Source organism: Homarus americanus, unplaced genomic scaffold, assembly GCF_018991925.1.
Source record: "Homarus americanus isolate GMGI-L3 unplaced genomic scaffold, GMGI_Hamer_2.0 scaffold18703, whole genome shotgun sequence".
Lineage (NCBI taxonomy): Eukaryota > Metazoa > Arthropoda > Malacostraca > Decapoda > Nephropidae > Homarus > Homarus americanus.
Genome location: NW_024749779.1, coordinates 4,358,636 through 4,382,405, shown reverse-complemented (window position 1 = coordinate 4,382,405; position 23,770 = coordinate 4,358,636). Strand labels below are relative to the sequence as shown.

The window sequence follows — 23,770 nt, the reverse complement described above, 5'->3', positions numbered from 1 at the left end:
AGATTTACGTTTACCGCGAGAAACTCTTTTTAAAACTACACTTTAAGTTTAGTTTTCATTACCTGACGTGGGTAAGCCTCAGCCCCTCAGCACCACCTGTTCACTAGGCTTAATAGATTTTCTTAAACATCCCTGTAGTCTGAAGAGCGACCCTGTTGGCCTCGATTACTGTACATCAAGGTGGACTGGTGGAATAGTTATCGTGATGTTGGAAAATGAGGATGGAAGAGGCTGTGTGTAGTGTGCAATGTTTTTCGCTACGAACGAACGAACGAACGCTTAAACTCCTGTAACTGATGTGTGTGTGTGTGTGTGTGTGTGTGTGTGTGTGTGTGTGTGTGTGTGTGTGTGTGTGTGTGTGTGTTATTATTTGTTGTATTTTATATTTTTTGTAGTGTTTGTTTGAGTTAGTATGTTTTGTAGGGGTTGTGTAAATACGTGTGGTGCGTGTGTGTCTTTGTATGTCTGTTTACGTGATAGTGCATGTATGTTTCTGTGTTTATTTTTATGAATGTGTGTGTGTGTGTGTGTGTGTGTGTGTGTGTGTGTGTGTGTGAGTGAGTGAGCGTACACGTGTTTTTGTCAATGAATGTATATCAAAGTTCTTATGGATGTTGTCTATACACACGAATACATATATGTAATTTATGTTGAATAAGAATGTCTGTATGTGTGTGTATATCATGTATAGCGTTGTTTATGTATACCCTGTACGTGTATTTAATGCATGGTGTGATTGTTTGTAAACGTGTATGTGATGCAAGAGGTATGTGTATGTGTACGTATATATGATATATGGTGTATGTATAACAGTATATGTTTATATGATGTATGATACATATGTATGTTTATGTGTTTTATGTATATAACACGTGTATGCATTCGTGTAAATATCTTACCTATGTATGTACTTGCACCTACGGAAACGACTGCTTAAACTGACGAGAGGGTAAATAATTAAAAATATCGTAACTCAGTTTAAGAAAGAAAAATGGAACAGTTTTCCCGGGGTTAACACATCTACGAGTATTGCCCATTTTCTTCCGTGTGACCTGGGCGGGGCACTAACAGGCTGCAGTAAGCGTGTGGAAAATGGCTCATGAATATTTTTTAAGAGGGTGTGACTGTTGTGTAGAATACGACTTGGGCATTACAACCCCTTATTACTTTCTCTTCAAGGAGTTTATGGAAGGTATATCAAATTAAAAATGGAAATTATTACTGTATGAAATTCATTTTATTAATTCATGTAGTTAATAAACGTGAATTCCTTTAAAATAAATGGGTAAGTTATCATATAGATTGCTTAAATTTTCTAAAAAAAAAAAAAAAAAAAATGCTGGTCCCATTATCGAATGTATCTATATATTTTATGGAAATGAAATGCTTTTGTTCTAAATAGTATTGCTTAATGTACAGTTGGCTCAAAGACTTCCTTTACCTCCTGTGGTGACAGTTGCATATATGTGGCAGAGTCGCAATACTAAACGTATGAATGAATGGGGAGTAAGTAGTCTTGTAACGATGGAGGTGACTGGTAGACAAGTTTGGGTGCTGGATGTCAGGAGACGAGACTTGGGGGCAGTAGTAGCCCAACAAGAGGCTGGTCATATCCTCACGCAGGTCCTCCCAAGCTGCCAATTCTCTTCACATGATGAAATCGCTTACAAAGCAAACAAAAAAATTCTTACAGTCGCCAGTTTTGCACTCACATTGGTATAAACTTTGATCGGGCTTCGCAATATAAAGTTTTAACACATGTGGTGGTGTACCGGCCAGTGCATTGCAGATCACCTTTTGAAATTTGATTTCTTATTAATCTAAGACATTCACGGGGGCAGCCTTCATGACTCTCCAAAGCGCTGCTCACTGGGGGCATGTATGTTGAGTGTTGTACAGGCGGGGGACGTTTATGATCGTTAACCCCAAACACGACATCTCCTCAGAGAGGAACTTAACTTTGCCAAGTAATAGCAACCCAACACACACTGGCCCATACCAATCATCTACGGTATGACAACACAAGTGTCATCATACCATATTTGGTGAAGAAGTGATCCCAGGGGGGTGGGAGACACACAAGGTGCCCTGTTATCACAGCCACACGTCGCTCACCAACACAGGTGACCAGCGAGGCAGGAGGAGCACCATGCCATCGACCAATCATAATATTTTATAATTTGGTTTGATATTTATATACCATATTGACGATGAAGGTCATGAGTTACTGAGACTTCAGGATCCATTCGTTCCTTCACTTACACATACACTCAATTCTTCTACACTGACCCTCCTTATATTTTCATGTCGTAAATTTCCTTTTTTTCTATAAAATTCCTTAGGGTTTCAATACTCTAAACCAGTGGTTCTTAACCTGGGGGGCGTCAGTAATTTCCAGGGGGGGCGCAAGTCCTAGGGGAAAAGTAGGAATTTCTCTAATTATAATTATAGTTTTTATTCTCTTAACAAGAGCGTGGGCTAATATTGAGAAGTTTACGAAAAAATGCAAAAGTATCGCCTTATAACTTTAGTTTTCTATAGGCTACTTTTTTGACTTAGGGCTTACCATTTTCTGTACTTATTGACCCCCCTCCCTATCCCTCGAAACCCATGGGGGGGGCGGGGGGGTTAACTCATCCTGGACCTGTATACTGCTCGTTGGTGACTGGTGAGCCCCGTTCTCTCCCAGTCTTCTGCACACGTCCTTGGCAATAATTCCTCTTCTCTCACACTTATTCAGTTAAGGCTGTTGAGGTATGTTTTATCCCAGTTGTTATATTTACCTAAAAAAAAAAGCAGCCATAAGTTTATTGGTGAATTGTGAACACATGTGTTGCTCTGTTTGTTATTCGCAAGTTTTAAATTCCGTTTGTATTTTATCAGAAGTTGGTGGTGCTTAAAATCATGTGGTGGTAACAAGTGGTTATGGGAAAGTTGTATTTATGATGATATTGACTTGTTTCTTAATAATCATGTGTTTTTGATCATTATGTGTGCACTGATGGAGCTCCAGCCATGCTTGGTCTGCAGTCTGGATTCATTACAATGGTGAATCCTTATTATCCAGAACTTTACCTGCTGAAATGAGGGATGTCCTGAATGTGGCTATCAAGGTAGTCAACTTTATCAAAGCTGGAGCCTTAAACAGTCGTCTCTTCAAACTGCTGTGTAAGGATATGGAATCTGAACATGAAACCTTGCTTTTTCACACGAACGTACGATGGCTACCAAAGGGGAACATGCTTGGACGGCTTTATGAACTACGAGAAGACGTAGCAATATTTCTTGATTCGAAGCAGAAGGCAGATCTCCATGACAAGTTCCAGTCTGAAGGCTTTCAGCTATCTCTAGCTTACCTGGTGGACATCTTTGAAGCGTTGAATGCTCTCAACCTTAAACTACAAGGGAAAAACATCAACATCATCATGCACCACGACACCATTCGAACCTTCATGGCCAAACTCGACCTCTGGAAGTGTCGAATTCAGCAGGGAAATACAACCAGTTTTAGTAACTTGGATTCTGCTCTCATTCACGGTAACCTTGATTCTGAGTTAAAGAAACAAATAATCACTCATCTAACTGACTTGAAAACAGAATTCATCAGATACTTCCCGGAGATAGATGAGAAGCGTGAAGCCTGGAAATTCATCAGGAACTCATTTCAGTGTGAAGTAGCTGATGTTTCGGATGAAGTGCAAGAGGAGTTTCTTGAGTTGAAGTTCAACTCCACAGCTAAGGAAGACTTCAAAGAACTGGATCTTGAGACGTTCTGGGTCAAGTACCTTCCTGTTTACCCTCTGATCTCACATCAGGCTCTTCGGATTCTAACTATGTTCGGATCCACGTATCTTTGTGAAGAAGCATTTTCCACGCTCGTTGCTGTCAAGACCAAGTACAGAAACAGGCTGAACGTTGAAGGGGATTTACGTTGTGCACTCTCTGGCATTCAACCACGCATTCAAGATCTAGTAGCTAAGAAGCAGTGTCAAGTATCTCACTAATTTAAACTCAATAAAAAGATTAAAAACACAATATTTTTCATTTTTCTTTAAAATCTGGGAGGGAATTTTATTCATAGATGCAAGGGGGGCGTGGAGGGAAGGACCAATTCCTAGAGGGGGCGTGGTAGTAAAAAGGTTAAGAACCACTGCTTTAAACCATTGTGTGATTTACCAAGGACGTGCGTAGCGGCGCCAGTGTCCTTGTGTGAAGTTTCCGGCCTGTACTGTAATCATGCATTACACAAATTTCCTTGTATATATATTTTTGAAGCCTTATCACTCGTACTGGTATTCTTCCTTATAAGAAACATCTATGCGTATATCATTATACTGAGTTTCTATTCTAACATCTATTTATCATTTTACCAAGCATTACACATATATTCATAAGTTATTCTAGTATTGTGACGCTGCCACATGAAAACGTCACCACAGGGGATAAAGGAACTCTTTGAGGCAACTGTTCTGTACATGCAAATGGAAATTAAAGTCTAATAAAATGTATAATAAAAAGATATATACTGTAGGTGGTGTACAAAACCATATGAGTCATAGAAAAGAGGAAGAAAAAGTCTGGTGTTGTTAATAAAATAATAATTTAGCTATAGTAAAGATAATGTGTGCATAGCATGAAACACTAAAGGACGTAGTTAATAATAGGATGAACTCGGGTGTTGTCAAGTTGTTGGCAAATAACACTGGCTTAAGAGGCGGCCCAGTGGTTCAGCTGTCATGGGAGGCAGCAGGTGGCCCAAGGCTGCTATCACCTCTCTGGCTGCAAGTTACGTATTTTTACGCCCGCGCCAAACCGCCTACACCACAGCAACACCGCATCCTTCAAGTGCCTCGCTGCTGACTCTCATTCACGTTGACCACCGCTTGGGACCTACAGTAAGTTACGTAGCTTGATAGAAATAGAAAACACCTTCTTTTGTGGTAAATTTAATTTTCAGTCGAGGTTAAAATTCTTTAGTTTTGTTATTTTATATTAAAATTTCCATAGATAAATCTCAACACAGTTAATGAATTCCCCGGACTATTTACCGATAGAGCTAAAGGTAGGGAAATATTTTTCTCTGTGGATACAAAACTAAACCACCTTTTCTTTGCAATACTGACGGATCAATTTAAGAGAAAGAAGTGGGTCAGAGAGATGAGCTGGGTGATAAACCTTACCATTAGTAATTGTGGCGTCTTGGACGTGGTTTAGGAGCGAGGTTTACAGCGGAACGAATCTTCCCGTGTTGGTGTGGCGGCAGACGGCCCACCCACACTAAACCTTTATTGCTTGCCCCACAAAGGCTGGGTGTGTCTAATGGCATTTTCGTGGCACCTCAAATTGATCCTCGACACCGGGCTCATCGCTCGCTGGCATCTTGATCACCACACTTACCTTGTTTATCAGTATTCTCTCCTAAGATCACAACAGTTCTGTGTTTGTGATGTGGCTTTGTTATTGCTGGGTCCTGCTCCCATCACCTCACACACGGCCCAACACCCTCTTCGTCAACCTCTATATGTCTCGTTTTATTTTGTCTTTATATTTTTCTTATCTAATGTTCTTGTGGTTCTAATAATGACTCGAACACTTTCCACGGTTTTCGCATTACACACACACACACACATTATATTTAGGTACGCAAGTTAAAGGGCACCGTCGCAGGTGTGTCTGTACCAAATGAGACCAAGACATTAATCTGTTGACTTTTGTTCTTGAATACTTGTGATCCTAAAATGGCTGGGAAAATGTTTCTTATCAAAGTTTGACATAGTGGACTAAAAGTAGAATGTTTTATACACTTATCCCGCGAGGCAAGTTTCAAATTATACTGTGAGTGGATTTAATTGCATATAATCTGGATGGAAAGTTTGAGGGCTAGTTTGAGTCTGCCCAGTGCTCATCCAGTCATCTCAGCAACTTAAGCTTAGGAGTGTATAAAAGTTTGTACAATCCCTGTTTCTTAAATGTAGTACGTGCGGGACAGTTCACATATCCTTTACAATGGAGCCCTTGACTATAGGAACCTCTTCACCCTGTCCATTAGGAAATTACCAACACCATTTAGGATCAATTACTGTATTGAAAGATGCATCATTACAATATTAAATTTCCAGTTCTCTAAATTTAGAAGAAAATATTTATTCCATTTGTATCAACTTCTAATTTCCAACCATCTATGATTTTTCACTAAATGCTTTCCGAGGCATATTGGTCCGTAGACTGGATGAGTTTCGAAAACATAGATCATTTATTCAATTTAATTTGTTTATCTCTCCCTCACTGTTCGTTTCAGTGATGGATTGCAGGAAAATTATTATCTGGTGTAAATATGGATTCATGGGAAAATGTTACTAATTACTTGCTCTTAAATTCTTCGCTAGTTTCTTTCCTCTCTCTCGCTTATACATTATTCTCTCTCTCTCTCTCTCTCTCTCTCTCTCTCTCTCTCTCTCTCTCTCTCTCTCTCTCTCTCTCTCTCACTTGACCTCTACTGTAGATTTACTGTGATAAGATATTTTCATTACACAGCTCACATCCTCTTGGTGGGGAGGTAGTCCTGGCCATTCGCACCCATGTACTGTAACTGTAAATTTCACCACCTCCACCCAACAACAACACTCACCACCACTACCATCACCACCAACACGACATCACTGCCATCACCACCACCAACACGACACCACTACCATCACCTACAGCACGACCACTAACTACCACCACCACTACCACCTCCACCAATACCACCACCACCACCACTACCACCATGTTAAAATTAGCAAACACACAAACAAATGGAGTGATTAAGTATAAATCTTTGAAAAAACAAATCTTAACTGAGGCATTTATCCGTGTGTGTGTGTGTGTGTGTGTGTGTGTGTGTGTGTGTGTGTGTGTGTGTGTGTGTGTGTGCATGCATTCACTTTACATGTAGACTTTACCTTGATAAGTAAGTACCAGGGGCAGTAAAAGGCAGATAAGTGATAGTGTAACCAGCTTCCCTCTGTAGCTACACCTTACACGGAAATAGCCACCAAATGATAAGAACAACATGGCATAATACACATAGGTGGGAGGCTTTTAAGATACCAACGTGATATAATAGGCGATAAGCACTATTCTGGCAACCAATTACGACCCCTGAGAATTGGCTTCTACACCCGGCTTTACCATCCGTGGGAAGAAACATAAAAATTTTTCTTGTTTTTTGTGTTTTTGTGTTTTTGTTTTTGTCTTCAGCACACTCATAGGCACAATAGAAACAGTGGGAATAAATAATGACGGTGTGTATGTCTGTGTGTCTGTGTCTGTGAGCGTTTGTGTCTGCTTGTACAGTTATGATCACGTGTGCAAATGTGTATGTGTGTTGTATTTATGTGAGTGTATGTGTAGGTCAGTCAGCTTGTGTTTGTACCTGTTTGTGTGTTTATGAATAATATTTGTGTGAAACTTTTTGTTCATTAAACCTTGTCTATATATAATTTTAAACATACCTGGATCCACCTGTCAAAATACCTATGTTCGTTTATTTGTCCGTCATGTCGTTTAACAACTTCGAGGTAAATATGTGAAATTTAGTAGGAAAGACCATTAGAGAAATCCTCAGGGGGAGTAAAAATAAATGTCAATTGCCATCCTTTGCTCTCTGCTTAAGATCAAACCCACACTTTTTGCCATAACTCCTGAATAGAGAGAAGTTTGGCCTTTCGGTACATTCCAAAAATGGTTTCAGAACTACAAAGAGGTCAGTATCACCATCACACAAAGAGTAGTATTTAACTCAGATAAGAGGGAAGTATAGAGCGTCTGATGTGTAGCATAATGGACGGAGGAAGAGGAGGTAGAAGTCCACTATTATTCCTAGAAGTGACAATTTAATTTCATAAAGGTCAAAGGTCAACTTCTCCTAGATTGTCAAAACATCATTTCTACTATAACTTGAGGACAGAGGGTTTTTAGAGACATCACGTGTTAGATACTATTTGTCTGTGTTTAGTTGGTATCTGGAGGTGTTATGTGTTACGTGGTGTTACGTGATGTTTTTGTGTGTTTTCTTAGCTTGTACTTTATTATGCATTCTTGTCTTATATGTCTTTCCCAGTTGTTAAAATCGTCTTCAAAGTTCATCGATTATTCCATCATCGTGTAGGTGTACTGTCTGAACCATCGTCTTCAAAGGGTCAAGTAAAGGCTAAAGATCAAGGCCAAGACGAAGTTCAAAATCTATGGGTTTTCGACCATAACGAGTGAAAGAAGACTGGTAGACACATATCTCTGCCTCCCCTGACAATGTTATTTGCCTTAGGATATCATAAACAAAACATCAGTCTTAGAACGACATTGTGTTTGTTTTATTGAAGTCAAATAAGTGTGTGTAAATTTATATATTCGTCTTTTAGTGTGTGTGTGTGTGTGTGTTTATGTACATACTGTATATTTGAATGTTTGTATATTCGCCTGTCTGTGTATGTGTGCGTTTGTGTATATTTTTGTTTGTTTAATACGCCTGCGTGGAAGAGCCAATTTAGGTGTTTGTGTGTGGATGATTCTGTATTGACGCCTGAACACTCGAGCTCTCTCACCTGCGTGTCCTCTCACCTGCGTGCTCATATTATTTGAACATCATTTCTACAAGAGATAGTTCGTGTAGCCTTAACTGACTTCTGTATTAGTACTCTTAATACTTTTGTTAGCTCCTCAACTTAGCCCTCATAATTACCTTGCCAATGTGTAGGGAAGAACGTCCACAGCTGTTTGGTCTTCCCTCTCGCTTCGGTGTCTGGAGATTTCCCTCATTTCCGCCAACTGCCTCGCATTATGGGTTGTGAAATTACTTATAGTAGGAAGGTACCAATTTTGTGGACGAAGTTTGAGGTGGTGTAAAAGTTTGGCCATAAAAGTGTGTAGGGAGGAGCCAACGGCAGAAAGTTTTACTAATAAGTTAGAAAAGCGCGGAAATAGGCCTTGCGCGCCAGGGTTACCCAACTCAGTGCTATAAGATTAACAAAAGAGACACGTGCAATGGAATTATTATCTTTATTTTTGTTTTGTGTTAGTGGATAACTTTGGGGAAACTAAAGTAGATCGTATCTTTTGTAATTTGTTAAAGGAGGTTCTTCATAGGTGTGGGCACTCTTACCACAAACTGTAAAAGACTAAACTTATACAAGTCATAATACCTGCTCACTTCCCGAGCCTTCTTATGTTAACTGGGAGAGAAATACATTGTGGCATTTTACGACTACTACTAAAACATGTTTTGAAACGTTTTGTGATATTCCGGAAAGTTATCACAAGGAGCCTGATCTGAGTAGGAAGTGCAAAGTAATGAAAAGTTACGAGAAACAATTTATAGCCGGATGTCTTACCATGTGCAGCAGGAACAGCGAGGCGAACACAGCTGCTAAAAACATAGAAATACTGAACTGCAATATTGTTTTTTATTGTGTCAATCTTGCACAACGTAATTAAGAAAAGATAAAATATATATTCACGTCAATTACATTTCTCTTTATAATATTTTACATAAAAAAGTGTCATTTGGACCCGATGGAAGGTTAGTCAAATTAAATGTTGATCTGTGGTAATGGTGTCGCATGATAGTAAACTACATTTCCCCAATACAGTATTAAGTATATATAATATGGACAGGTTTTGTATGAGAAAAGTAGGAAGTACATTATCAGGCTATTAACCACTCATTGTACTCTTTGTTTTGTTGTCAGTACGAGACTTAAATGATATATCGTACCTTACAGCTGTCATAGTCTGTCAGGTAACTCATTAACCTGATGCGTGCGGTGTCGCCTCAGAGCTGATTAAAAGTCTGGGGTTACCCAAATAAAATATTAAAATTGGCGGTCCCATAGTGAAAGGGTCAAGAACTTCACCTACCTGAGTAATACTATAATAAAGATGAAAGTGATGTGATTAAACATCTCTTAATTCAATGATTCAGACAATTCCTCGATAATAAAATTGTCTGTCTCTATATATAACTTACATTTGTGCATCCTGGTCAAGTTACCATCCATTGAATGTTCCTAGGGAGATCAGTTGCTTCTTTACCATCACTATCAGTAGTGTAACATTCCCCGAAGTGCAATATTATATTCCGTGTCAGCTTTTTCACCATAAGGCCACTGACCTGCTGATAACACTACTGTAAGCCAAAGGAACATAATCTGTGTAACTTCAATTCAGAGGAAACGAATGAATATGTTGGAGCAGAGTTTGCTCAGGGGTCAGCTAACGGCAACGATTTTTATGGTATTTATGTACAATTAATGCCCTCACTCTTTCCATATATATATGTATATATATATATATATATATATATATATATATATATATATATATATATATATATATATATATATATATATATATATATATATATATATATATATATATATACAGCACAAGGAAAGAGTGAGAGATACAGTAGTTCATTATCCGCGATGCTATAAGTAAATAAAAAAACTCATAATGTTACACTGTCAGGGGGACGTCTTTTCAGACAACCTAACATATGCTCCATTACCATGACATTAAGAGTAAAACATCTGGGCATATACACCCTCAGCCAGGCCCTACAACTTACATAGTAAAGAAAAAAAAAGATGGAGTAGAAGCAGGTAGGACCCTGATGTTGGAGGATTGATGACATCCTCCAACCACGTCATTAAAAAATCCATAAAAGCTTTTAGTGCTTTTCTCCAACGGGGAGTAAAAAACCTCCAAGGCTCGTATGTCACCAGTAATAAAGAGTAACCGAGAAGACGGCTAATAAATCAGAGCAGCTGAATGATCTGGTGGCTACTTGAGGCAGCATCACCACACGGGCCCTCCCGCCACTAACTCATTGTATCATCTTCGATCAGTCGGGGACGTTATCATGATTTATGTGGAATTATTCTGTCCTCTAGTGTAACAAAAATGATACTTCGGCCAGTAGTAAAGGTCATCTGATCCTTCGTTCAACACAAGAACTACAGCCACCGGATGATATGTTGTATAAACCCTTTGTCTATCAGTGTTGGAAGCAAATATACAATACAGGAATCTGATCTCTCGTCATAAGTTCTCCCACACGGTTACGATTGGAGACACAGTTGTATGGGTTGTCTTTATACCCGTGGCAGAATCATACATCAAAGGACTTCTCTATACATGATTTTTATCCAGATATATATGACTCATGATCAACATCGTATTAAGGGACTTCATCTCGGTGATCAATAGCTGTATGCCGTCACCAAATTTATTACGGAAACAATCGAATACAAATACAAAAAAAATCACAGATATAACATGAGGTTCATTCACAAATGCCTTCTGATAAACAATAATAAAACATTAAGAGAAAACTAATAAATTAATAACAAATTGTATGGTATTTTTTTCCTGTTGAAACTCGATTATTTCTTACGTTTATTATGTGAATTATATCCCCGTCACTCATGAGAAAAAAAGCTGAAAAAAAAAGATGGGAATGACTCCATAAATTTACACACTCACACTTTGATTTTCTGATTCACACAAAGGTTTTTTTTTATGAGGGAAGGAATAAGACTGTGTGTGGGAGGGAGGGAGGGAAGGGGGGGGGGGTGTTGGAGGCTGGCTGTATTTCACTGTGTGGCGTGCCAATACCACCACCTACCACCTCCACCATCACTCAAAATCACCACCACCAGTAACACTATCACCATCACCACCACTGATACCATTACCACCGTCACCATCATCACTATTACCACCACCTTCCCTCTGCTACTCTGTTCCTCACCTTCACCATTACACCTTAAAACCTCTACTAAACACTAGAGCTGTAAACATCTATCAAAAATATACATCAAAGATTAAAAGAATTATAGAGTCAAGAGCTGTCAATTACCAGACCAACATGTTGTTTCGGCTACAAAGTTTCCAAGTTACAGAGTTGTAGAATTCCTGACATAAAAATCAATACAACCTGGAATTTAAAGAACTTCAGACACGAAAAAAATAAGGCATTTAAGGTGTATGTATGTGTTATAAATTCTTGAGTTGCACCACCAATCGTCTATATACCGGTGAAGAAAACTATATATATGACCACCACTCAGGCGTCGTAAGTCAGGTCAGGTCAGGTCAGGTCAGGTGATATTGTTAGTCATGGTTTCAATGGATTTTGTGATTAACTTACACGATACATATATAGCCATCACACACACACACACTCACAGTGAAAACTATTGCTCTATTTTCTCTCAAATTTCAAAATATTCAATGCACAACTTTCTTAAGGTCTCGGGTCAAGTAATGAATTTTGTGGAGAATATGAGTTACCAATTTTCATATACAACCAAAAAAAAATATTAAGGATTGTTGTGAAAATTTCAACCCCATTGTTTCATCCACAAATATGGAGACTGTATAGGATAATGGGGTTAAATGACTTTCTTTTATTATCGGCTCTGTATAATACATATATTGAATAACTGGGAATTTATTTTTCTAGTTAAAGATTATTGTATTACTTCACTTTTAATATTGTAAAAAAAGTAATGGTTTTATGTCCTTAATAAATAGATGATTAATGATTTTTTTTAAATATTAGATTCACCATATAATTAAAGGTAGTGTTTTATGGTATAGCTATATGGGTCACTTGCTATGTGAGGTAGTGTGGTGGTGTAGTGTTTGGTAGGTGGTGTGGTGTTTGGGATGTGGTGGTGTAGTGTTTGGTAGGTGGTGGTGTGGTGTTTGGTAGGTGGTGGTGTAGTGTTTGGTAGGTGGTGGTGTGGTGTTTGGTAGGTGGTGGTGTAGTGTTTGGTAGGTGGTGGTGTGGTGTTTGGTAGGTGGTGGTGTAGTGTTTGGTAGATGGTGGTGTGGTGTTTGGTAGGTGGTGATGTGTGTTTGGTAGGTGGTGGTGTGGTGTTTGGGGTGGTGGTGTGGTGTTTGGTAGGTGGTGGTGTGTGGTGTTTGGTAGGTGGTGGTGTAGTGTTTGGTAGGTGGTGGTGTGGTGGTGGTGGTGGTGTAGTGTTTGGTAGGTGGTGGTGTGGTGTTTGGTAGGTGGTGGTGTGGTGTTTGGTAGGTGGTGGTGTAGTGTTTGGTAGGTGGTGGTGTGGTGTTTGGTAGGTGGTGGTGTGGTGTTTGGTAGGTGGTGGTGTAGTGTTTGGTAGGTGGTGGTGTGGTGTTTGGTAGGTGGTGGTGTGGTGTTTGGTAGGTGGTGGTGTAGTGTTTGGTAGGTGGTATTATAGTGTTTGGTAGGTGGTATTATAGTGTTTGGTAGGTGGTATTATAGTGTTTGGTAGATGATGTAATGTGTGTGGTAGGTGGTTGTAGTGGTATAGTGTGTGTGTGTGTGTGTGTGTGTACGCGCGTGTGGCGACCTGTGGTGTAATGTTCAGCGTGCTCGCCTCGCAAGCGAGTGGACCCAGGTTCGATCCCCGGGTAGGGTGAAACTAAGGGCAAGTTTTTTACGGCATTTGCCTCTGTCTACCCAGCAGTAAGTGGGGACCTGGATGTTAATCGATTTGCGGATCGTGTTCCGGGGTAATGGTTAGCCAATGCAGTTGGCGAGTTGTCCGGTGTGGTTGTTGTGTTGGCGACAGCTTCTTCACCTTAAACATATTCACGCTTAGGTGGTCCTCGGGCAGACCACCCTCGTTACAAGAAGGGCGACCATTGTATTGTGTGTGTATGTGTGACTGATAGGTGATAGTGCAGTTTGTATTGGGTGGTTGTGGTGCAGTAGTAGTACCGGCGATATATATTTGAGAGGATACAGATAGGTAAATAAAACACACACACACACACACACACACACAAACAACAACAACAACAACGTCGTCAGCCGGGGCAAGACATCCCAAGTTTATTACAACACCCATGTACTGACTCCCATTGCTCCTCTAATCTCACAGCAACCCAGCCGCTGGTGTATGATACCTATTGCTTACAGTATTATACTATGAAGGCCATTTGGTATAGTTTTCCAACCATTAGAAGTGGATTATATTGATATTATTATACCACTTTAGATTACTTTTTTAAGGACAGTTATCAATAAGGAATAAAGTTTAGATACGACTCTTTTTTGGATATAATTTGTTTAATGTTTTTCATATTCAAGAGAGAGAGAGAGAGAGAGAGAGAGAGAGAGAGAGAGAGAGAGAGCGAGCGAGAGAGAGAGAGAGAATGAATAAACGACAAAATAATAATCAGGGAAAGATAAACAGACAGGCAAATAGAGACAAACGACAAGCAGACAAACGAACAAACAAGACATTCAAAAGAGAAACAATATACATAAAAAAAAACTGACAGACAAACACATAGTAAATCACACACAGACAAACGGACTAATAGGGAACAGAAAACACGCAGAAAGACACACAAACATCAAGAAAAACTTACAGAAAAAACTCAAATTGAAAAAAAAAATGAAAAAGAAATACGATCACAAGGTCTTAAATTTTATGGCGAACATCTAACACTGTGTTGAGAGTATTATCTTGGAGCATTATTCTTAAACCATGACTAATCCATTTACGTTGGAATAAAGCACTTTGATAGCGTCACAAATCGCAGTATAATATCCAGCATATCTTATAATACTCTCAGTAAACTAATAACACACTCAAATCACCAATTACACTTTGGTCATTTTATCTAATTAAAATAATCTCGTGGTTGACTGGTAATATAGATCTAGATAAGAGCGCCACAATATATCCCTCGAGTTCCGGGTCTTCCTTTATACCACACAGTACCAAACCCTCCCGACAAGTGTAGCTGTTAGTGGAGTAATCATGGTGTGCCGTCTGGGGGTGTCCTGATGGCTGTGGTGGGTTATTGTTACTGCCACCGTAATGCATCGTCTCCCATTTACTCCAAGTTTCCATCACGGACACATTATAGAGATTTATATGTGATTATGTTCCTCATTTTATAGGTGGTGATAATGCCCCAACACCTACCGGAGGAGGAGGAGGATTTAGTAAACGTTGTAGGTGAATGCAATACCAGGCTAGGAGGAGCTACGTGTCTTGATGGAATTTCTCATTTAGGCCTTTGAGAGGACTATGAATTGCTGGTACTAAGTGTGGCACGATAGACTTCCTCCAAGAGTAAATTACACACACCCGGTGATGCAGGACTCGATATTGTAATTCAACTTGTGTTTACAGTCATTTACTTACGTTAACTGTATCGTGGTATTGGATACATACGGTGACAAACAGACAAACCACTGTATATTGTATTCGATTGCTATACCTTCCTTCGTTTTTAACCCCATTATCCAGGACATTTATTTTTAAAAGTTTACAATATTTACGGCCGATTCGTCTTATTCAACCTTGACACAAATTTACAGGACGATTATGTTTTACGGTGATTGAAACACATGTCGTTTTCAGTTGTCTACTTGTCATTGAGAATCTTTAACTGTGGGAGGAGGTCATTTATCATGTCTGACAACCTCGTTAGCTGAAACTGTTGAGCATAAAGTTACAGCTCTGATGGGTTGTACTGAGGTCAATATCTATCAAATCTCAACTTGTTTAGATTAATCATCAAATAGTTATGAAGGGCAAAGACAGACAGAGAAACATACCAACGAGAGAGAGGCAGTAGGGCAGTGTTATATGCCAGGGGTCACTCACTCATCATTAACAATTGTCTTCTCTGTTACAGCTCGTGATTTATATAACTTGCATATCCGGGTATTATTAAATTATATATATTATTGGTGTCTATATTCCTAAACTAGATACGAAAATGACTCTAGATTAATTTCGAGCTTTAATTGTATACGTACGAGAAATTGGCAGCGTGATTGACGTGAGCAGTGGAAGGTTAATAGGAAACTAATGTAATATTCATGCGTTCACTTTACTTTGAAGTTTCAAGATCAAATGACAGCGGTCACAAACGAACCAGTCCGGGAGTAATAGCGATGGCTGTGCACTCTGATTGGTGCTCATAGCTCTCGTAAATTAAAGGGGCGGCAATAGGAAGGCGTATATCATCATGGCCAACTTATATATCTGTAGATTTTATTATTTATTTTATTATAGAGAAAATTTCAGAAAAATAATTGGACTCTTTCTTTTTTGTTATTTATTTTTTTTTTTTTGCTTCTTAACATAAATTTTAAGTAGTTCTTTTTTTATTAAGCAACGATTGAAATACATAATATTTTGTATCATTAATTAAGGCTACCAAGTTATGTACTTTATCTATTAAAAACTTTTATACAATCAATAGAATTTAATCTATCTTAGAAATTTTATAACGGCACATTTAAAAAAAATACAATGTTCTTTCGTGAAAAAACTAAATAATAAATAAAAATAATCGTTAAAAAGTTCATACCCGTTTGTGTTCACATTTCGACAGTAAATAAACAAGAGATTTATTTCAAAGTGCCTTTTACTACCCATACTCTCTATCACCACGACACGATATTGAGATAAAACTCTGAAATAAACACATACAGTATTATCAGATTATCATGATAGCTCTCTGGACTTTTAATAACTACGGTCTTTAAGTTCGTATTCTAGTCATCAACACTTAGAAATTTACAGTTACATCTCTCTCTCTCTCTCCCTCTCTCTCTCTCTCTCTCTCTCTCTCTCTCTTGATGCTGTGAGAGGGTCAGCTGATCATATAAGCCTCGCCCACTCAGGTAATCATAACACCTGTGCATAAAACATATTTCCTTCTGACCTATGAATACTATATTAATTTATATTACAAAAAATATATGTATTTACAGGTGTTACAGCTTAACAAAGCCCATGTGTATTATTTCTGTATTTGTTTTGTATTTTTCATAGGATGGCAAAATAATAAATACAATAATGAATTAATGTAATCAACCTAATTAATTATAGTGTTGTACTCAAACAAATCATTACTTTGGGTAAGTCTGTATTTACATTTTAACATATATCCATTTTTTTTGCATTATTGATTTTTTTTTATCAACTGTCCATTAATATTTTTGGTAAACGATGGTTTTTATGTTTTTCTTTTCGAAAACAAATTTATTTCTAGTAGTTCAAGTTATTATAAATATTAAAAAAAAATAATCCCTGATCTTTGACCAAATTTCCTCTTTTAAATACACAACACGACTCTTTACCGTAGTGAGAATTGTCAATTGCCTTTTATGTAAACAATAAACTTCAGCAACGTGATGTAGTTTCACCGAAAATTTATGCCGTTCACCGAGTGTCAAGAATTTGTTCCTATATATACTTGTACGGGAGACTGGTTACTTGAAGGTAAAATATCATAGAATAAATCTTGGCTTTAGCAACACCTTCCTGTAGATCCCTGGCCGCTCATCCACACGTCCCTCCATCCATATGTCCCTCCATCCACTCGTCCCTCCGTCCTCTCGTCCCTCCATCCATATGTCCCTCAATCCACTCGTCCCTTCATCCACTCGTCCCTCCAGCCACACGTCCCTCCATCCACTTGTCCCTGCATCTACATGTCCCTCCATCCACTCGTCCCTCCATCCACATGTCCCTCCATCCACACGTCCCTCCATCCACATGTCCCTCCATCCACACGTCCCTCCATCCCTCTGTCCGCCTATCCATCGAACCGATTTTTTTCAAGAGATCCAAATGCTTTGAAAGTTTCCCACAGCCCATTACACCTAGAGGAGACTTTACTGATCTATTGGAACTCTCAAGAAACTTAGGAAAACTTGAAGAATTTCCACCCCAGCTAAGTTCACCCATAGATCAACCGGTTTAATGCTGTCTTAACCTGACCTAACCTAACCATACCTGACATGACCTAACCTAACTCCCAACAACAACAAAAAACAAACTATGTTAGGGCGGTTATTCTTTAGGTGAAATAAACTGGGATGGAGATTTTTCAGATGATCCGAAAAAAAATCTTCAAATTTTGTCTGCAGTAGTTTCAAGCTTCATTTGGTGGGAGGTACGTGGCAGACAATCTCTTTATAAACTCATGTGAGAATTTTTCATCCAATTGATTTGATTAAAACATCATCCTGAGAGACATTAAAACTAAACATAAACCACAAACAAAATTTTTAACTATATCTCACCAATAAAAGAAATATGTACATTCTATTTTTTTCTTGACGTTTCTTCTTTTTCTTTTTTTGTCCAGCAACTTACAGTTAGGAAGAAAGTTTTTTATATCTGAACTCATCACGTTGAAACTCCAGTGAAATTATCTAAGTACGATCATTTTTTTTTACGTGTTCTTTCCAAGTTATTGTAAAAGTTTGTTGTTTCCTCTCCTGTTGAGTCACCAAATGGGCTCGGTCTGCCACACACCTCCGTACACTGGTTTATATATAATATACAATGAAGGTTTCTATTCTCCACACACACACACACACACACACACACACACACACACACACACCGATTAAACCATAAAAAACAACTGATATTTTTACTAAAGAGGGATAATTTTTTGTCTAGCTTAATGATACTACCGATGGAAAAAAAAACACAGTATTCGTCAGGGACAAAAGTTCGCTCCCGTGATGAAACTGATTCACGGGAATGAGTCTCCAAACTGACTTACCACTGACTGTTTCATCTCATAAGGGGTCGATGCTGCTTCATTTAGGGAGGGAGCGAAATTTTTACCTCTACTGTACGTGGGTGGGCAAATGGGAGAAATGCACAAATGTCAGAAACGGTCAACCAGGAAGTCTCTTGGAATAAAAGTGTCAGTATAAACAACGACAGACTCCCTCTCTGTAGTCTTGTGTTCACTGTCAGGTAATCCGATCGGCTGCTCCGGGTCCATCATAGAGACTAATGATACTAACCTTAGAAGAAAAAATACCCTTATGTTTACTCCAGCAAATAATATTCAATTCCCCTAACTTATATTTTTTTTATTTTCGATGCAATATGAAAAACTAATGAAGGTTAAATAAGATTCAGGGTGTAAATGTTCGTTATATACTTTATTTCCTTTGTAAAATTATGTGACGTCAGAAGTAAATATTGACGTCGGGAGTAAACTCTGTGGTCGTCAGGAGTAATCACTGTGACGTCAGGAGTAAACACTGTGATGTCAGATGTGACGGAATCCTGTTTTACTTCCTCACCCTGACCGACCAGCCCCCTGACATCCCCCTAAACCCCGGAGAATAGAGAGAAAAAGATTTTACCTTATTAAAATCAGTCACTTGTAAAGTATTAAAAATAAGTGTAGTCATTTATAAGGCCTTATAATTAAGTGAACTCATTTGCTGGGCCATAAGTCACTTGTGACGGGTAGTGAACTGAAAGCTTTGCAAAAGCCAATACAATTTCGGGGAAATTTTGTAACATAATGAATTTTCGTCTCCTCATTTCGTGCTTGGCCGAACATATTCCTGCTGAAAATATTCCCAGATTTCTCGTAGTTACGGAAATTTTTATCTATTTATGTATATAGTCAAGCGATATATACAGAAAGAGACTAAACTACTGAAAGAAGTAAGATGCGCCAGGTATGTACAGTACAGTACAAGGAAAGAGAAGTAACGAATGTCTGAAATCTCAAACCAAATTGCGAAATAATATTTGTAGGCTAGTGAGCTGACTTACCCATGCATTAAGGAGACCCTTAACTGGATCCTCAGACATAAGTCCTAAGAAAAAAAAAATTAACAGATATATGAACTTAAAAGACACTCTATGGCCAAGGAAGACTCAGAACAGATGATTGACATGGGTATGAGTGTGTGTGACGCCTTCATACAACAATTAAGTGACACAAACTGATGATATAGAGACTGTAAGGCATCAGTCCCGTGAAACACTTCAAAATTGCCTACACCTTGATGAGACGAGAGAGACAATTTGACAACACTCTCCTCAGCCTCCTTGCCTTTCATCGGCTCCTGCTATATTGGTAACTAACTCTGAGTTAGTCTTTGGCAAACAGAATTGGTCTCATCTTCAAGTGTTTTGTCTCGTTCCTAAGGATATTACAGAAAATGTGTCCTATGCCAGAGATTTCCTTCCGACCATCATAGGAGCACACCTCGATCCCCGAGGCCCATTCTATTACGATAGTTATTCGCCTCGCCGCTCCCCATTATATACTGGATACAAGTGTTATCTGCGGACAGTTGACAGTACATCTGTTTGGACTCCAGAAACATGACTGTAAGAGCTCTACCGGAGGGCAAGTGCAGCACAACGAAATCTAGTTGGTGGATACAACATACGGTAGACCTGAAAAAATAAATCCGCATACGAGGCCACAAAAAAATAGTCTTTTTTTTTTGCTCCAAACTCTTTTGTGATGATACGTAACCTGATATTATAACCAGATATGATATGCATAGCTTTAAAAAACATTTAATAAAAATAAACAAATAACAATACAGTATGTAATAGGATTTAGCAGGAGAAGACAGAGTTTACTCACAGTTCAGGAATATGATCCTAATTTTTCTTGATGATTCTCACAACACTGGAGAAGGTTATGACCAACACGGGCTGAGGATTGATATATTTTGTTACATCACTGACAACCCTGTTTGGGACCGCCAGTAATTACGTTGGTCCTGCTGGACAGGTCTTCCTGCAGTACAGTATCTCTGTCTCCCTCCACTCTTAATTTCTCCTCACTAATAAGCGTTTTCTCTCTATAGTATCTTCGCTTCTTCTTCAGGAAGGTATTCATGCCCTACCCTTTGATTTATTAAAAGACGGCAATGTTCTTGTTAAGGGAAAAAGGCACAAGAGTGTAGATTGGGAAGGGACGTGAGGAAGGAAAAAATTCTTCAGCACATAAAGAAGCGTAACGCCTACCACGCCAGACAAAGCACATCTAGGCAACGTCTAAAGTGCACATCCTGCGTTGGAAAAACACGTTACGAAGTGTACCTTGACGTGTAGGCTGTGTGAAGTGAGAGTAGATGCTGTGAAGAGGCTGTCTCTAGCGGGTTTTGAGAGGCATGGCCACAAGGGCTGATGATGATATAAATTCTATATTAGGAAAAGAGATAAATCACTGACGAAAGACGGGGAAGATAACAAGAATAAAGAGCAGATTGTGAAGGTGAAGGGAGTAGATGGTGAGACAGAAAAAAAAATAGAGAGAGAGGTTAAGGAAAGGGAGAAGACAGTGATTTATTGTAGTGATTTAGAATGAAAAATGAAGGAGGTAAAATACGAGAATAAGGAAAGAAGAAGAAGAAGAAGAAGAAAAAAACTTAAGAAGATTGAGAAGAGATAGAGAATAGGTGAAGAGATATTAAAAACAATATTAAATGGAGAGAAACACCTTATGTCAGAGATACATCAAGAGACATAAAAACCTCGAGGTAAGAGAGAGAGAGAGAGAGAGAGAGAGAGAGAGAGAGAGAGAGAGAGAGAGCGCGCGCATATGAGGCGAGAAGAAGACTGATATAAGAAGCGACAACAAAAAAATACTGACACACCGTATATAAATATTACATACACTTCCTCTATATGTAGTAGATAAACTCAAGATAACGTTAAATAAAAGAGAATATAAGAAAATTAAAAAAAAAAGAGACCGAGAGAGATTTTAAAAGAGTTTACAACCAAGGGAAAAAAAAAGAGTTATAGATATAGAGTAGAATGCCAGTGTAATCAAGAGTTACTTAGGAACAAACCAGACATTATGATATCTTCACAGTAGAGTAAAGCAGTTAAGAGCAGGTTACAGCGCAGGTCACAGCAGGTCATAAAGACTTGTATATCAGGTGGACCTACAATCACAGCTGTGTTTTTAATTGCTTGGTAATAAACACGTCATAAAGTGCTGTTTGACTAACGTTCTTCCCTCCTCATGTTTCCCTTCCTGTTGCCCTCCCTGTTGCCCTCCACTGTTACCTTCTCTGTTTCCCTTTACTGTTATCTTCTGTTTCCCTTCTTGTTACCCTTCACTATTGTTCTCCTGTTACCCTTCACCGTTACCTTCCCTGTTACCCTTCACCGTTACCTTCCCTGTTACCCTCCCTGTTACCCTTCACTGTTATTCTCCCGTTACTCTCCTATGGTACACTCCTCTGTTGGCCTTTTTTTCTTCCCCATTCCTTCCTACTCCTTTGTCTTAATTTTGTCTTATCCTTCTCTCCCTTTCTCTCTCTTTCTCTTTATTTATCACCATTTGATGTTTTCTCTTGTCCTTTCCTTTCACTACACACTTTTACTCTTCATCTTCTTTCTTCCCACGTTTCATCCTCTCTACCCTCCGGCTTCTTCCTTCTCTTTGCTTTCTCCTCCTCCCTCCTCCCTCCCCAAGCCCCTGTTATTTCTCCTCCCCTTCCTCCTATTCTCCTTTCTTCTGCTTTACTCATATTTTTTCCTCCGTCTTTCCTCGTACTGTTTTACCTCTTCGCCTCTCATTCTCTCTCCTCTTGCTTGCACTGTTCCAACTTCCTTATTGACATTTGCTTATTACTTACTATAATTTACACTCCTAATTATTTTTCCTCCTCCTCCTCCTCCTACTAATTACTCTTTTTTTCTCCATTTATTTTTCGTCGTCGTCCTTCATTCTTTCTGTCTCGTTCTTCTTCTTCTTCTGCTTCTTCTTCTTCTTCCATGGCTTATTTTTGTCAACCTTTTCCTCCTTCACTCTGTCTCATTTTGCCTCCTTTTCAACTTTTCCTCTTCATCGTCGCCCATCTTCTTCATCCCTTCATCATCTTCCTCCTCCTATTCCTCATCTTCAACATCATCCTCTTCCTCCTTCTCCTTACGACAACGATAAAAAATTAAATTCTTAAATGCTATATATTTTTTCAATTAGCGTCTTTGAGGACCCGTGAACCAGGTAGCTGAGTAGATTAATAAAGAAATATGACCAGGAAGGAGACTTGTTATCAGTTTACAGGGTACGCCAAGAAAATGTAATTACTTTTAAATACGATTAACTCTATAATTATTAAACATATTTTTGTTTTGTTTGTACATAATTAAAGGCAATATGGTACAGACACAACGTCGCTACTGTGGGTACTTTAACGTTAGAAGAGCGCCAACATCGAAATTGATTCACCGTATTGTGACCAAATTTAAGGAAAAAGGAACTGTTCACAGCCTAAATAAAGCGGCATGAGGTAGACAAAGGACCTCAGGGACACAGGAGAACATTGATGCTGTGTATAGCACTCGGTGGTTAGCGGTTCACGCAAAGAACATCGATGGTGTTCACAAGAATTGGGTCTGCGATCAACGTCCCTGAGCTCCTTGGTCTACCTGATGCCCCTTCATTTAAGTTACAAATACTACCGATTTTTTTTTTTAAATTTGGTCACAATACGGTGAATTAATTTCGATGTTGGCGCCCTTCTGACGTTAAAGTACCGACGGTAGCGACATTGTGCAGTACCAAAGATACAATTCGACGAGTTTCACTTTTTGTGTCATAGTCAAACCCATATTGCCGTAAACTTCTAAGTATCTCCTTTAATTATGTACAAACAAAACAAAAATATATTAAATAATTACAGAGTTAATCGTATTTAAAATTAGGCATCAGGGAAAGTGTTGAAAGTGGAAGGCAGAGATGGAAGGAAGAGCAGTATTAACCCTGCCTCAAGTAATGATCTCTGTAGGGTATTTAATTTTTTTTTAAGGGACTCGCTAAGAAAGACACATTTGAATAAGTGGAATTAATATCATTGTAATTTAAAAGGATGATTAATATAGGGGTATATCCTTTTTTTTGGGGGTTAAAATTTCAAGCTTCGTCTCATATATAGTGCAAGGTGGTGAGCTGGAACACACAC

The 23,770-nt window shown here is 38.7% G+C and overlaps 1 protein-coding gene across 1 annotated transcript in view; it reads left to right on the top strand.

Annotated features, from left to right (window-relative positions):
* The window catches only part of LOC121853830 (KH domain-containing, RNA-binding, signal transduction-associated protein 2-like), a 167,473-nt gene that overhangs the window by 93,176 nt on the left and 50,527 nt on the right, over nt 1-23,770 (top strand). The gene's annotated exons all lie outside the window — the stretch shown is intronic.